This window comes from Leucopleurus acutus, assembly GCF_964270905.1.
Source record: "Leucopleurus acutus genome assembly, chromosome: 1".
Lineage (NCBI taxonomy): Eukaryota > Metazoa > Chordata > Mammalia > Artiodactyla > Delphinidae > Leucopleurus > Leucopleurus acutus.
The window spans coordinates 182,664,286-182,679,093 of record NC_139142.1 but is presented as its reverse complement, the minus strand read 5'-3'; positions in this window follow the sequence as shown (position 1 = coordinate 182,679,093).

The following is a 14,808-nucleotide window of genomic DNA, read 5'->3' as shown; positions in this document are numbered from 1 at the left end:
ACAGTGCCAAACTCTTAAGCTTAAAATAAACATCTGTTTTACAGAACTGAATGATACCTTGGGGAGACAATCTCAAAAGGAAAAGGGAAAATACAGAAAAATCGGGAAGTGAGAAGGCCAAAATTCCCTCTGCTGGGACTTCCCTGGTGGTCCAGTGGTTAAGAATCCACCTTCCAGGGCTTCCCTGGTGGCGCAGTGGTTGAGAGTCCGCCTGCCGATGCAGGGGACACGGGTTCGTGACCCGGTCCGGGAAGATCCCACATGCCATGGAGCAGCTGGGCCCGTGAGCCATGGCCGCTGAGCCTGCACGTCCGGAGCCTGTGCTCCGCAACGGGAGAGGCCACGACAGTGAGAGGCCCGCGTACTGCAAAAAGAAAAAAAAAAAAAAGGGATCCACCTTCCAATGCAGGGGATGCGGGTTTGAGCCCTGGTTGGGGAGCTGGGATCCCACATGCCGCGGGGCAACTAAGCCTGCACACTCCGGAGCCTGCGCATCACAGCTAGAGGGCCCGCACACCACAACGAAGAGCCCGTGTGCCGCAATTAAGACCCGACACAGCCCAAAAAAAAAAAAAAAAAATTCCCTTTGCTTATTTTATATTTTGTCTATGGTAGAGCATATATTTGGTGGGTGGAAGGAAGGATGGAGGAAAGAGTGCGTTGCTATCACTACAGATGATGGCTATTGGTAAGAATACAGACTCTAGTAGAAAACAAAAATCAGGAAAGAAAAAGCAATATCTGGAGAAGGGAAATGACAGGTGGAAAGAGGCCCCTTCTTGGGATCCTCTTGACCTCGCTGGTGTCCAGGGTCTTTGGTCACCTGTTGCTCCCCAGCAGGTGCTTCAACAAACAACTCTCCATGAGCTCCAACCAAATTCATGGAGCTTCAACCACCAGCACTTTGTCCCATGTCCCTACCACATCACCTTTTATCCCCCATCCTGGGGCTTTGATTTTGATGCTGAGGTGAGAGATGCCCACGACATCCATTCAAGGATCAGCACGTGCAACCCCAGAAGACTGGGAGAAACTGCCTTATGGGGAAAATCCTTGATCAACTGGGTATGGGAGCTGGCAGATAAATTCTTACCCCCTACTCCAAATGGATGGATTGTCCAAAGATGAAACTATTCATGCAGCCCTTTGAAAAACACTCCCAGGAGACTGAGTAATCAATCATGCTGAATACCGAACAGTGGTCTGCTTGCTAACACATTCTGGAGAGGTGCTCTCTTTTTCTCTGCTTCCCCCATCTTTCCCTCATCTTGCTTCCCTTTCACTGTACTCCCAAATACAGTAGTAACATATATGTTTTTATTTATTTTATTATTACTGTTTCAATTCGAGGTTCTGCTTTCTGGAGGACCCAGGATGAGACAGTTGGTAGCGACCCTTGAAAACACACCCTCATGATGGCATTTTGGAAGCTCTTCATTTGGAATCAGGCCTAAGCGGATCCAGAAGACATGAATAAATTACATGAACAGGTGGCCCAGTCTACCTTGTCATCTGCTTCTGAAGGACTGATGCCTGTCCTTCAGTGCACACCTATAACATCAGGTATCATCATGGTGGGTGGGGAGGGGATTGCTTGTGATCAGCTGAATGTGTTGGGACTTGTTTATAGTTCATCGATAGGTGAGTACTATATAGTGGTGCTGGCCAAAATTGGGCTAGTGCTACGTTTCAGCCCCAATCAAGCATAACCCCAAAAGACAGAACTTCCGGCAGTACACTTAGTTGTTCCTGTTGTACTGGTGAAGAAGTGGCCTGAGATACAGATATCTATGGACTCTTGGCAGTGACAAGTGAATTAGTTGGCTGGTCTGGGGTTTAGAAGGAAAAAGACCGGAAGAAAGGACAAGATGGTCTGGTGAAGACACATGTGGACGGACACATGAGTGGGCACAAAGCATGAAGATCTTTGAAGCGGAGGCTCTCAAACACCAGACGGGCAGGAGGAACAGACTGACCCATGGCGACTGCTGAATACCCAGCCCCCAGCAGCAGAGACCGAGGCTCAGCCCTCACATGCACTGTTCCCCAAGGAGCCCCATCGGACACTTGTGCAGGTCACTTACACCAGACCCTGTCCATCCTGATGGAGACTGCAGGCTGTCCTCCTCGGAACCCAGACGTTCTCCATCTATGGTCCACCTTCCCTCTTCTCAAGGCCTCAACCTGTCGATCTATCCCATACAATCATCTCAGACACATTTTACAACACAGGAAGTGCAGTAATGGGCCCATGGCAAGAGAGCCCTCTCATTTTTCCACACGACTCATCACCCAGAAAGAGCTGGTCCTATGGAGCAACAGATAGGCCTGGTAGAGGCTCAGCTAAGGCACCAGCTCATGGAGGACATCCTACGAGTCAGTGTGTGATCCTATATGTTAGTATACGTGCCTTTCACACTAAGAGTCTGATACATTCTCAATAGCTAAAATACATGAGCCTGGGAACCAAAGGGACGAAATGGGATTGGCCCCTCGCACCATCACTCAATGACCAAGTTATGGAATTTGTGTTTCCTGTCCCTGCACTCTTAGTTTCTACCAGATTAGAAGTTCTGGTTTCCAGGACTGGGGGGTGGGACACCTCTGCAGGGGCACTTGGTCTCTCAGGTCCATGGGCCAGAGGCCAATAAAGCAGTTATTGTCAACCGGCAGCTCGATCCTGTCATCAGGAGGGGGAGGCTGCTGCCTGAAGAGGCAGGGAGAACATGTCCGGGATCCAGGGCATTTTCTGGAGTCTCTTGGTGCTTTGGTGTTGAGTGATGACAATGAGAAATGGACAACAAGGAGAAGACAACCAGCCCCTTGGGGATGCAGGTCTGGTCAGCCCTTCCGGTAAGCAACACAGGTGAGCCCCAGGGCTGGCCAAGCAGAAGGGCAATCTAGAAGGGGTGGAGGATGAGTAGCAGCCATGGCTTCCAAACCAACCGCAGGAGAGGGGATGGTACTATGTTTTATCCACCTTTTTAACTTTAAGTCCTCAGTGATTGAGTCTGGCAACTACCTTGAAGGGAACTCTTAGACTGATTGGTTTTATATCCCCTCTCAGGGCATCCTGTTTTACAGCAATGAAGCCCCGGTTGTAATGCAGAATTCAACACAATACAAGGGCGTGAGTGATGAGTCTGACAGTCACTGTTTCTGGGACCTGGGCCACTGGCTCTGACCTACCCACTGCTGTGTAACCAGCCGTGCCTGGGTTCTGGCCATTTTCACACAGGCACAACCCAGCTTCACCTTCTGCCATTGCACCAGCACTCTCGCCTGGTGCCCTTGGCCTTCTATTTTTCTAAGAATGGAATCAGGAGAGGCCTTGAGACCTGCCCAGTGCCATGTTTGTGCAGCTCAGAAGTGTGGGGCAGTTATCCCATAAAGGGAGTTTTCACCAATGGGAAGTGGGAGCTGGTAGATAAATTCTACCTCCCTCCTTCCCCAGACACATGGTCTGAGGTTCGTATAAGCTCCTTGGATGTCAGTCCCACGAGATCAAGTCATCAGTGACACTGGATCCCCAGGAGTGGCCAGCTTGGTAATGATAAGCTTCCCTTGGATGGGGTCTCACTTCTCTCCCTTGTCACTCCTTTTTTCCCCTTAATCCTGCTTTCCTGGAATTGTACTCCCTAATAAAATATTACACAGAAGTTTTGCCTCAGGCCTTGTTTACTTGGAAGGCTAGCCAAGGCAGAATTTAAGTAAGAATGCAGAGATCTGAGGTAGGGTTAGTTTGTACAAAGATCTGGAAACAGATGTTTAGGATGCAGTGGGGTTGGGGTAGATGTGCCCAGAGACACTCTTTCTTCTTGACTGTGTTATCCAACTCAAGAAATTTTCAAGTAAAGTACTGGCATGATGATTTATAATATTATTAAAAAGAAATTAGAAGGATTGGAAAAGTAAGGTTTTGAGACATGTAAAAATGGGGGCCCTTTGTTATGTGTTTTTTTCTGACATCAACTCCTGGTCTGGTGCCTTCCCCTTCAGAGACTCATCTCCAGGCTCATTCCTCTTGTTGGAGAACTTGGCTTTGCCTCTTCTAGGAGGATACATCGTGCAGCATACAGTGCCCTTCTGTTCTTCGATTAGGTTTTCATGAACAATTGTGTTGGAGCTTTGAAATGTTTTGCCATGAGCGTGTTGGTTTATACCTCTTATGTATGTGGGACCCCGGGTCAGGCGGGCAGATGTGACCAAGTATGAAGGTACCTGATGAGACCCCTGTCAATCTGCCAAACAGAGTTTCTGTGGAAACTATGGCTTTAAAAAAATTCCATTCAAAGCAGCTTTGATTTGAAATTTTTAAAGGACACATGATTTCCCTTTCAGATGTGAACTAGTGGGGTTGTATTGTCAATGTGCACAAAAAAAGTATATCACAAACCGTCTTACAGCAAAACACATTCATCTTCCCGAGGTGTCCCACTGACACCCACTTTCCTTTTCTTCCTTTCTGAATTTTTATATGACCCCAGAGTTGCTGCGTTACTAATAGGAAAGAATGGCTGAATGAACTCTAAAAGCATGGGGTGCTGCTCGTCTGTGGTTTACCATTTAGAACTCTTTCAGGCGGCCTCACAGCGTGAAATACTAATTCATTACATCCACAATACCAGATCGATCAGTGCCTCTCATGCTGGAATTTAAATAGTCCAAAGCTCAGAGAGGCACTAAAGAGAGTGATTAATACAATAGCACAATTCTCCATGGTTCAGGTGATATGAAAGACTGACTTACCTGTCACAAATAAATATTATACGAGACAGTCTCCTGTTTGACATTTTTAATCATCCTCCTCCTTCTCCCTTCCAGCTGGGTCTTATATTTTTGCCTAGTGAAGACACACTGACCCTCTGTTGGGAGGCTCATGCCTATTTCTATTTAAAATAGTTACACAGGGCTTCCCTGGTGGCGCAGTGGTTGAGAGTCCGCCTGCCGATGCAGGTGACACGGGTTCGTGCCCCGGTCCGGGAAGATCCCACATGCCGCAGAGCGGCTGGACCCGTGAGCCATGGCCGCTGAGCCTGCGCGTCCGGCGCCTGTGCTCCGCAGCAGTGAGAGGCCCGCATACCGCAAAAAAAAAAAAAAAAAAAAAAAAAATATATATATATATATATAGTTACACAGTTTGACTAACCATACAATTGCAGAAACCATGCGCAGAAGGGAAATGGTTTCTACGTGTCACTTTCTCCTGCTATTAGCTGCCTTTCTTTGAAGGGGAGCAGAATTCATCACCCTAGAAAATGCCTTTTTTGGCATAAGGATTATTTTAGGGTGATTATTTTAAGAAACAGCAGAACAGGGAAGGCTTTGAAAAGTGAGTAGAAGTTATTCTTTTGTGGGAAACATCTACATTGATAAGGGAAATCTCAGTTTGTAAGCGTGTCTTCCTCTCTGTGGTGGGAAGAGAAAGATGAACAAATCTCTAGAAACTTGTTGCTGTGCTTTTCCCGGTCACCACCCATTAAGAGGCCTCCTCCACCCCACAACATCTTTCCTTTGTCGTTACCTAAAGATAGTATTTAAGATGATGGCTTGGACTATCTTGGGGAGTTACTCAGTTTTCCTGGGCCTCTCCCATGCATACAGGAGGTATACATGTCACTAAATTTGATTTCCTCCTGTTAATCTGTCTTTTGGTTACAAAGGTCCCAAGCACCTAGAAGGGTAGAGGGGAAATTATTTTTCCTCCTCTACCGTCCTCTTACTCTTTTTTCAAATTCTTCTCTCCCTTACACCAAATTCTCAGATGAACTTCCTGCTCAATGTCTCTCCTTCGTCACCTCTAAGCCATGCCTTGAACTTCCATTTGGCCACTGCTAGCACAACTCATGAGTAGATACCATTACAAGCACTGACTTTCAGAGTACTCAACCCAGGGAGTATTGCCCGGTCACCTCCTTAAATTCACTGAATACACCTGTTCACCCCTTTCTTGCAGCATCCTCCTACTTTCCATGATGCCCTAGTCTCCTAGTTTGCCTCCTACCTCTCTAGTCATTCCTTCTCTGTCTCCTTTGTTGGACCATTTTTCACTACCCAACCTCTAAGTTTGGATCTCAGAGCTCAGTTTCACAATCTCTTTTCTCTCTCCCAATTTTAGGTCATCTCATCAGTTTCAATGGCTTCATTTTTTACTTACATACCCAGACTTTTCAAATTCACATCACCAATCAGATATTTTTTTGTATTAGGGTTCTCCAGAGAAATACAGCCATCTATATCTATATCTATATTTACATTGAAGACAGAGATTTTTTTTAAATAAGGAATTGGCTCATGCAATTATAGAGTCTGAGGAGTCCCACAATCTGCAGTTGATACTGGAGACCCAGGAGAACTGATGAGATGGTTCTCCTGTTCTTTCTGTTCCAGTCCAAGTCTGAAGGCCTAAGAACCAGAAGAGCCAATGGTCTAGTTTGAAAGCCAACAGTTTCCAGACCCAAGAAGATCTGATGTTTTAGTTTGAGTCTAAAGGCAGGAAAAGACCCATTTCCAGCTCAACAGTCAGGAGGAGTTCCCTCTTACTTGTGGGAGAGTCAGCCTTTTTGTTCTATTCAGACTTTCAACTGATTGGATGAAGCCCATTCACATTCAAGAGGGGAATCTGCTTTGCTCAGTTTACCAATTCAAGTGCTAACCTCATCCAAAAACATCCTCACAGACACACCCAGAATAACGTTTGACCAAATATCTGGGCATCCTGTGGCCCAGAGAAATGGACACGTAAAATTAACCATTGCAACATATACCTCTGACTACCTAGTTGTCAAGTCCACTTTGAATTCACATAAGTCCTTCAAATTTATCCTATCAAAAAATGAATGTATAATCTTTTTCTTCAGATTCATTCCTTTTCATGTATTCCTGAAACTAGAAAATGACACCACCACCCCTTCAACTGCTTATGTCAGAACCTGAGAGCCATCTTTTACACCTCCCCGCCCATATCCCCAAATCATCAATTTCAGCCAATCAATTCCAATTCCTGTAGATATTTGTGGAAGCTCTCTACTTCTTTTCATTTCTATTGTTATTTAATTCAGGTCATCACAATACTAACACTATTGACAGAACTGGTCTGCAGCCTTCTAATTCCCACCACCCCAACTCATACTCCATAAAGCACTGAGCGACCTTTTACAATGCTCATTATATTGTGTTACACCCAGCTTAAAATTCCTCTATGACTTCCAATAGCTGTCACGATAAATCCAAACTCCTTAACAAGCCCTACAAAGTCATGCATGATGTGACCTTTGCCAACATCATTAGCCTTATCTTGTCGATCTTTCTTATTCAAGATGCCTTGCCGGAATTTTTTTTTTCTGTTCCTCCCACACATAGAGCCCTTTCCCTCCTCAACACTGTTACAGACACTGTTCTTTCTGCTACAAACACTCTTGGCCTTTTACTGCCTTTGCCTGGACAAGCTCTATAGAGCCTCAGGACTCAGCTTACACGTCAGTTCCCCTGGGAAATCTTCCTGAGTCCTGCGATGAGGTGGCTGTGTGCTCACAGCACCCTGTGCTTCTCCATTGCAGCTCGAATCATAGGCATCATTAATTCTCTGCTTTTGTAATTATATTTAATGACCATCTCCCATATCAGACTGTAAATTTTATCCATCTGAATTCCTTGCATCTTGTAAGTTAAGCATGGCTCATACAAGGTATGGGCTATTTAGTGAATACATAAATAATGATCTATCAAACAAATGAATGGATGCAATGAAGGAACAAATGAAATGGCTGGCTCTTCCTACACAATCAGATACCAAACCAAGTAAGAGTAGCAGAATCTCTTCCCCAAGTGTCAGTCTGTACCCTGTGGAGAATCCGAAGGACAGTAGCAGATGACTCCTAGAATCCCATGTTTGCAGGGATAAAGAGGAGGTCTGGATGTGCCAGGGCAAAAAGGCTAAGAATTAGGAGGGCAACGGTTAAGATGATACAAACCTGGCTATTCCTAATAAAAACAGTACTTTCTTTTCAAGAACATAATCTGTCCTGTCTGTGTGGTTGTCCAATGGACATTTATAGCTAGGAGAACACCTGGCATCTGGTATTGATAATCTTATTTGTGGTGAGGAGGGGAAGATAAACATGGAGATTTATGCAACCACTGGAAGTAAATTCTATGACAATGGCAGTTCTCCTGTATGTTGGTGGCCCTGTGGCTGAGCCGGGGGTGAGGCCCAGGGTGAGCCGTGGTTGGCTGCCCAGCAAGGTCCCTGAGCTGTGGTTGGCTGCCCAGTAAGGTCCCTGAGTTCAGCCAGCACTCACTGATACCTGCTTTATTGTAGGCTGGGTGTGTTGGGCGTGGCATCATCATCTATATGCTCTTATTTCACCTGGTTTCATGGAGTATTATGCCTTTGGGATTTGGCTTCAGTGATGAATTTGTATGTTATGCTCAGACTGAGACAAAGGATGGCAGGAACCGGGTTACAAAGCAATCAGAAATTAGCTAGCTCGTATCACTGTGAAGCAAAGATCCGTGCCAACCAAAGAGAACTTCGGCTTTTAGGAAGTTTATAAACATTCAGAGGACTGTCTGCCAATCAGGAGACAGAGAACGATATCTGAGTAGCTTTGTTCAGCGAAGTCAGTTTTAATCAAAAGACAAAGTTAGAAGACACATGGTACTGATCTTAGGGAAACTGAGTGAGGCAAATGTCAGGAGAACAAGAAATGTATGAAATAAAGGAAGAAAAAGGGGAGCACCTGTTCTGAATGGGGTGGCTTATTTCATTCCACACTATTTAGATGTACCAAAGTTTGTCAATTACACAGTGGACGCCATGTTATAATTGTTTACAGACATGCAGTATATGAGTTCTGTTTTCTCATTAAGGCACCAATGATACAGATAATTAACCAATTGATTTAGTGCATTAATTTTCCTGGAAGTTCTAGCAAGAGTCTTACGATCCAGCTTTGAGATTCCTACTCCATGTAGACATTGGGACAAAGGCTGGCTCCCTATGGGACACTGATGTAATCCATGGCTGAGGTTTTGTCTAGCAGCATCGTGTGTCTACTTAAATGATGATGAATGCTATCTTTGGTCCAGGCAGGAAGATGTCACTGTAATCGCTGGCTCAGAATGCCGACCTCCCAGGGTTTCCCAGTAAGTGTTGCCAAAGGGCTGTGCTGCTGATAATTCCTCCTAGAGCTCTGAAGAGAATAAAGCAGAAAGGCAAACCTGATGAAAAGTAGATAAAGAGCCTAAGGTGAATTGAAGCTTAATACACCAAAAAAGCATAGAGCACGGCTGGTTTCTCTTCCCTCCTCTTGTTTTTCCCTTCCACAATTGCAGGCAGCGGTCCACTGGTTATTTCTGCCCTCTCAAATCATTCTTCAGTCACTCATCTCTAGTCCTGTACTTCACCTTTCAATAAAAGGAATTTGAAATCTTTCAACACAGAGATATTATTGCTGCTTCAACTTATTTCAGGATGCCACAGTTCAAAATGAAAATCTTCAGATTGCTGATGGCTCTGTCAATATCATTCAGCGGCTAACGACACTTTATTGGAGGTGCTTACAGGTAGAGTGTAGGCACCTGAATCCATCAATAAATGGAGAGAAAGTCCTGGGGCTCCAACAATTCCATTCTACAAGGGGCCAAGTTTACAAACTTCGCTTCTTCATTATGGAGGAATTATTTACAAGTTTTCAACTATATAAAATGTAACCATCTTGTAACAGATTCAATGGCGGGAAAATAAGGACAAGAACCCTACCTTCTATTTCGCTCTGTATTGTTTTCATTTTATGCTTAAAAAAGGAGGAGTATTAATCCTTTATCCGTTGTTTCATTTGCAAATATTTTCTCCCACTCTGAGGGTTGTCCTTTCATCTTGTTTATGGTTTCCTTTGCTGTACAAAAGCTTTTATGTTTAATTAAGTCCCATTTGTTTATTTTTATTTCCATTACTCTAGGAGGTGGGTCAAAAAAGATCTTGCTGTGGTTTATGTCAAAGAGTGTTTTTCCTGTTTTCCTCTAAGAGCTTTATAGTATCTGGTCTTATATTTAGGTCTTTAATCCATTTGGAGTTTATTTTTGTGTATGGTGTATGTTAACGCAAACATGGAATCTAAAAAAAAAAAAAGGTACTGATGAACATAGTTGCAGGGCAGGAATAAAGATGTAGACATAGAGAATGGACTTGAGGCCATGGGGTGGGAGGAGGAAGCTAGGGTGAACGGAGAGTAGCATCGACATATATACACTACCGAATGTGAAATAGATAGCTAGTGGGAAGCGGCAGCATAGCACAGGGACATCAGCTCAGTGCTTTGCAACAACCAAGAGGGGTGGGATAGGGAGGATGGAAGAGATGCTCAAGAGAGAGGGGATATGGAGACATATGTATGCACATGACTGATTCACTTTGGTGTACAACAGAAACTAACACAGTACTGTGAAGCAATTATACTCCAATAAAGACGTATTAAAATAAATAATAAATAAATAAAATAAAATTTAAAAAAGGAGGAGTATTTGCCATAGTGTATTACTGTTTCATATCACAGGTGTAGAGTCAATCTCTTCAAACTATATGTTTAAGGACAGATTATTCTTACACTTTTAGAGAATAGCTCATAGTTGATTTCATTGCTATTACTTTTTATTGTTAGGCTGTTTAATATCTTTTCATATGTTTCTTAATCACTCCTTTCTCTTTTCCATACATTTGTCTATTTGGTTTACATATACACACACATGCATGTCTGCATGTATGTATGTGTATTTGTTACTGCCATTGTTGAATTCAGTGAATTCATAGAAGTTTTTTGTTTGTTTGTTTGTTTGTTTGTTTTGCCGTATGCGGGCCTCTCACTGTTGTGGCCTCTCCTGTTGCGGAGCACAGGCTCCGGACGCGCAGGCTCAGCTGCCATGGCTCACGGGCCCAGCCGCTCCACGGCATGCGGGATCTTCCCGGACCGGGGCACGAACCCGTGTCCCCTGCATCGGCAGGCGGACTCCCAACCACTGCGCCACCAGGGAAGCCCTCATAGAAGTTTTTTTTTTAAAATTATGTGTATTGACTTTTTGTCTAGTGATTAACAAAAACTACTGATTCTTTAAGTCAATCTGATTTATGGGGTCTTGACATTCACACTATTCTAGGACAATGATTCTTAGAAAAGTACTGATCACAAATGAATTTTAATAAAGTGGTAATTCAAGAAAAGAAAAATGAAGGAATCAATAGAAATATCATTATTGTCACCAGTTAATTTAATTGAATCAATATAACTAAGCCATTAAAAGTCAACATATCAGAGAGAATATTCAATAGGAATCTACTTCCTTTGAGGTGCCTCTGATGTTCAGGGAAAAATTACTAAACAAATATGGAATAAATCTATGTGACATAGGATAGACTTTATAAATCAAGATTTAATATACTGTAGTATTATTTTAGGAGAAGTGAAGATAAAATCTCTAGCTGAAAACTATGAGAGTGCTTTTATTACCAGGAGAAAAAAATAAACTCTACCCCAAACATAATAATTCTAACTCAAATATCTAATAATGGGAATATTAGATATTGTAAGCCAATGCTTACAAGCAGAGGTATTTTCTTATTGTATTCCTTATGAATAAAATGATAAAAATGAAATTTCCTTACTACCAAAAGCCATCATGGCAATAGTGAGAAATAACATCACCATTAGTAATCAGTGAGCTAAATTTTCTTTAACACTTTTAAATATAGAGTACCTTTGAAAGGTCTTCTGCATCAGAATATTAAATGACCTGCAAAGTATAGCCTTTTTCTAAAAGAAAATATATAGAAATGGAGAGAAGCAGCATCAGTATTCTTGGTGAATCACCATGTTCCTGGAACTATTTCAGGTTTGCAGAATACAGAGGAAAAATTATTTCTGATGTCATATGAAATGGATTCTTCCAAAATCATTAACTATTTACTAGTTAGTTTCCCCCATTAATATACCTATGAACTTGTGGGAAACATAGACTCTGTCCAGGGAGAAATTTATATTTAACAAAGTCAATATATATTCATACTAAACAACAGAGTTGGTCATTAGAAAGGTGTGCTTTAGATCTACTTGGGAAGAAGAGATTTATTTTTTTGAAAGTTGGAGTGAAGGTTGTTGATTGTCTATTTAGCATCTTTTCTCTCATTTCTTCTTCCCAAGAGAACTCCAGTTTTGCTGAGGTCCCTTCTTATTTCCCACTCAGCTCAGGTGTCTCAGGTGAATTTGAACACACCCACAGCTCCAAGAGTGATTGGTTCAGTTGTGTTTGCAGGAAGGGTCACCTAACCTAACTTGGCAAAATGGTGCATAGACATCACTGCAGAATCATCTTAGGAGAGGGCTTTCTTGATGTTTTGGGAAAGGTTGTGAAAATGCCCCTTTCTCTTTTCCCTTTGGACAATCTGTCCTGTGCAAACATTGGTCGTGAAGCTATTGTTGCTCTATCAAGACTAATCCAGGGAGGAAGCCAGCACACACGAGAGGGCAGAGCCAAATGAATTACAGGCAAATGGAGCAGAGCCAGCACATTAAGGAAAATATAAAACCTGTCCAACCCCTAGATTTCCAATGTTTTAGGTCAATAAATGCCCTTATCATTGATGCCAATTTCAGCTGGGTTTTCTGTTACTTGCAGCCAGAGTCATCCTAAAAAATACCTAAATAATTGGAACATTGGTATACTATGTAGAAGAGGCAATAGAAGACAAATATGAGAAGGGAAAAAAACCCCTCACGTTCTAACTCCAAATATCTGGTGTAAAATGCTATATTAATTAATTATGTTAATCAGTCATAGATCTTAATATGAGGATTTTTATGATATTTTGAGATTATAAGCCTATAGTTTATCACTCATTTTTTCCTTGTTCTCTTTTAAGTTTTCATCTCATTACTGGTCTTTTGTAGACATAACTTTGGAATATATTTAAAGTTATTGATTAGTAACATCTCTGAACCCAGTGAAGATGGTCTCTGCTCACAGGAAGCAAATAATCTATTTTTAAAAGCCTCTAAATTTTAAAAAGCAATAATAACTAACAATACACAAAGTATATCCTTAATGTCAGTTGACTGAAGCAGATAGCTTGTGGCTTAGGAATTCAAGAGGGTGTTATTTAAGGCTTTGGTAACCAGGAGGGGCTTTGGAGTCACAGGGAGACTGGTTTGGGCCTTCAAAGAACCAGTAGGACTCAGATCTGCAAAGAGAGCTAGGGCTGCAAAGTAGTAAGAGATTAAGTTTGGCAAAAATAGTTGAAGCCTAAGAAAAGAGATCTAAAGAATCTGGATGTAAACCTATGAACAATGAAAACAGACCTGGGGCTAAGCACTCTTAAATCATCAAATTCTAAGACAGCAGAGTTTGTTCTACAGCCATTTTTTTAATGATCATGCTTACTTGTATTTATCACTTGAATCCGGTCTAGTGGCTTCATTTCTCCTCTAGTATCTTAAAGAACAGAAAAAGAGTGCTTCTGCTTCATCACTGAAATAGGTAACTTCTTATGCTTTTCTAGTTAAATGTTAAAAAAGGCATAAATCTCCAAACAAGCTTTATTTACATTTACTTTTAATAAGAGCTATAAAACAAATCTCAACAAGCAGAAATTTAATTACATCCATGCATCTGATCTGATGAACATACTGTTCACAATAAAGTTTTACCTATAAATATATGTTGAAAGTACGAATTAAGCATCCGTGTTAAGCAATGTGGCCTGTTTTCTAGATATCATAAATTTTGTTCTGGAATTATCTGTATAGCCTCAGGAAGGGCCTATGTTCTTTTTGTAAACTCTAGTTTTAATTTGGAAAGTCAGAGACATGTGACTATATCCCCTAGGTAAGGACAACACAAGGAATTTTATAGTTTCAAAAGTCAGCTGTTCATCCTAGGAGTTCTACCAAGAGACTTGTGAATTTCTTTATATAAGAAACAGAAACACTACTCTTGTTTAGTTGCCCAGGAATAAAAACTATAATCAATCAATAAACATGGTCCTTTTTTCCTCAATCCTTGACTACATTTCTTTTCTGGGAGTGAGTTCACTTTTCATAACACACTGTTCATTAACAAATTTCCATAATGTTACCACAGAGCAAGAGAAGAGAATGTTCTACTGCTTCTAAGTGGATAAGATTGGAAGTCATGGTGAGGACTATTGGAACTCTGCGGTAAAATATTAATTTTTTTAATCAATCATTGTTCCTGTTGTAGAATCACACACAAACACACATACACACAAGTGTGTAAGTAAAAGCCCACACAATCTCTTGTTTTGCACATGTGCGTGCATGCACCCACACAGAGCTTTGGAGATTAGAATTCATATTTAGAGAGGAATTTTAAAAAGCATGACCCTTTATTATCAAGAGGACATAAACTTCCTAAGATACTGGCTTTAAATTTTATTTCACATTGTGACATAATACACAACCGACCAAATACACACAAACTGAAACAAACGTATCACTAAGCCATACTTGCCTTTTAATATGACAGGCTAAGAGAAATTTTATCCTATGGTATCTTTCATTTAAAAATAAAAGAGGGCTTCCCTGGTGGCGCAGCGCTTGAGAGTCCGCCTGCCGATGCAGGGGACACGGGTTCGTGACCCGGACCCGGAGGATCCCACATGCCGCGGAGCGGCAGGGCCCGTGACCATGGCTGCTGAGCATGCGCGTCCGGAGCCTGTGCTCCGCAACGGGAGAGGCCACAGCGGTGAGAGGCCCGCGTACCGCAAAAAAATAAATAAATAAATAAAAATAAAAGAGA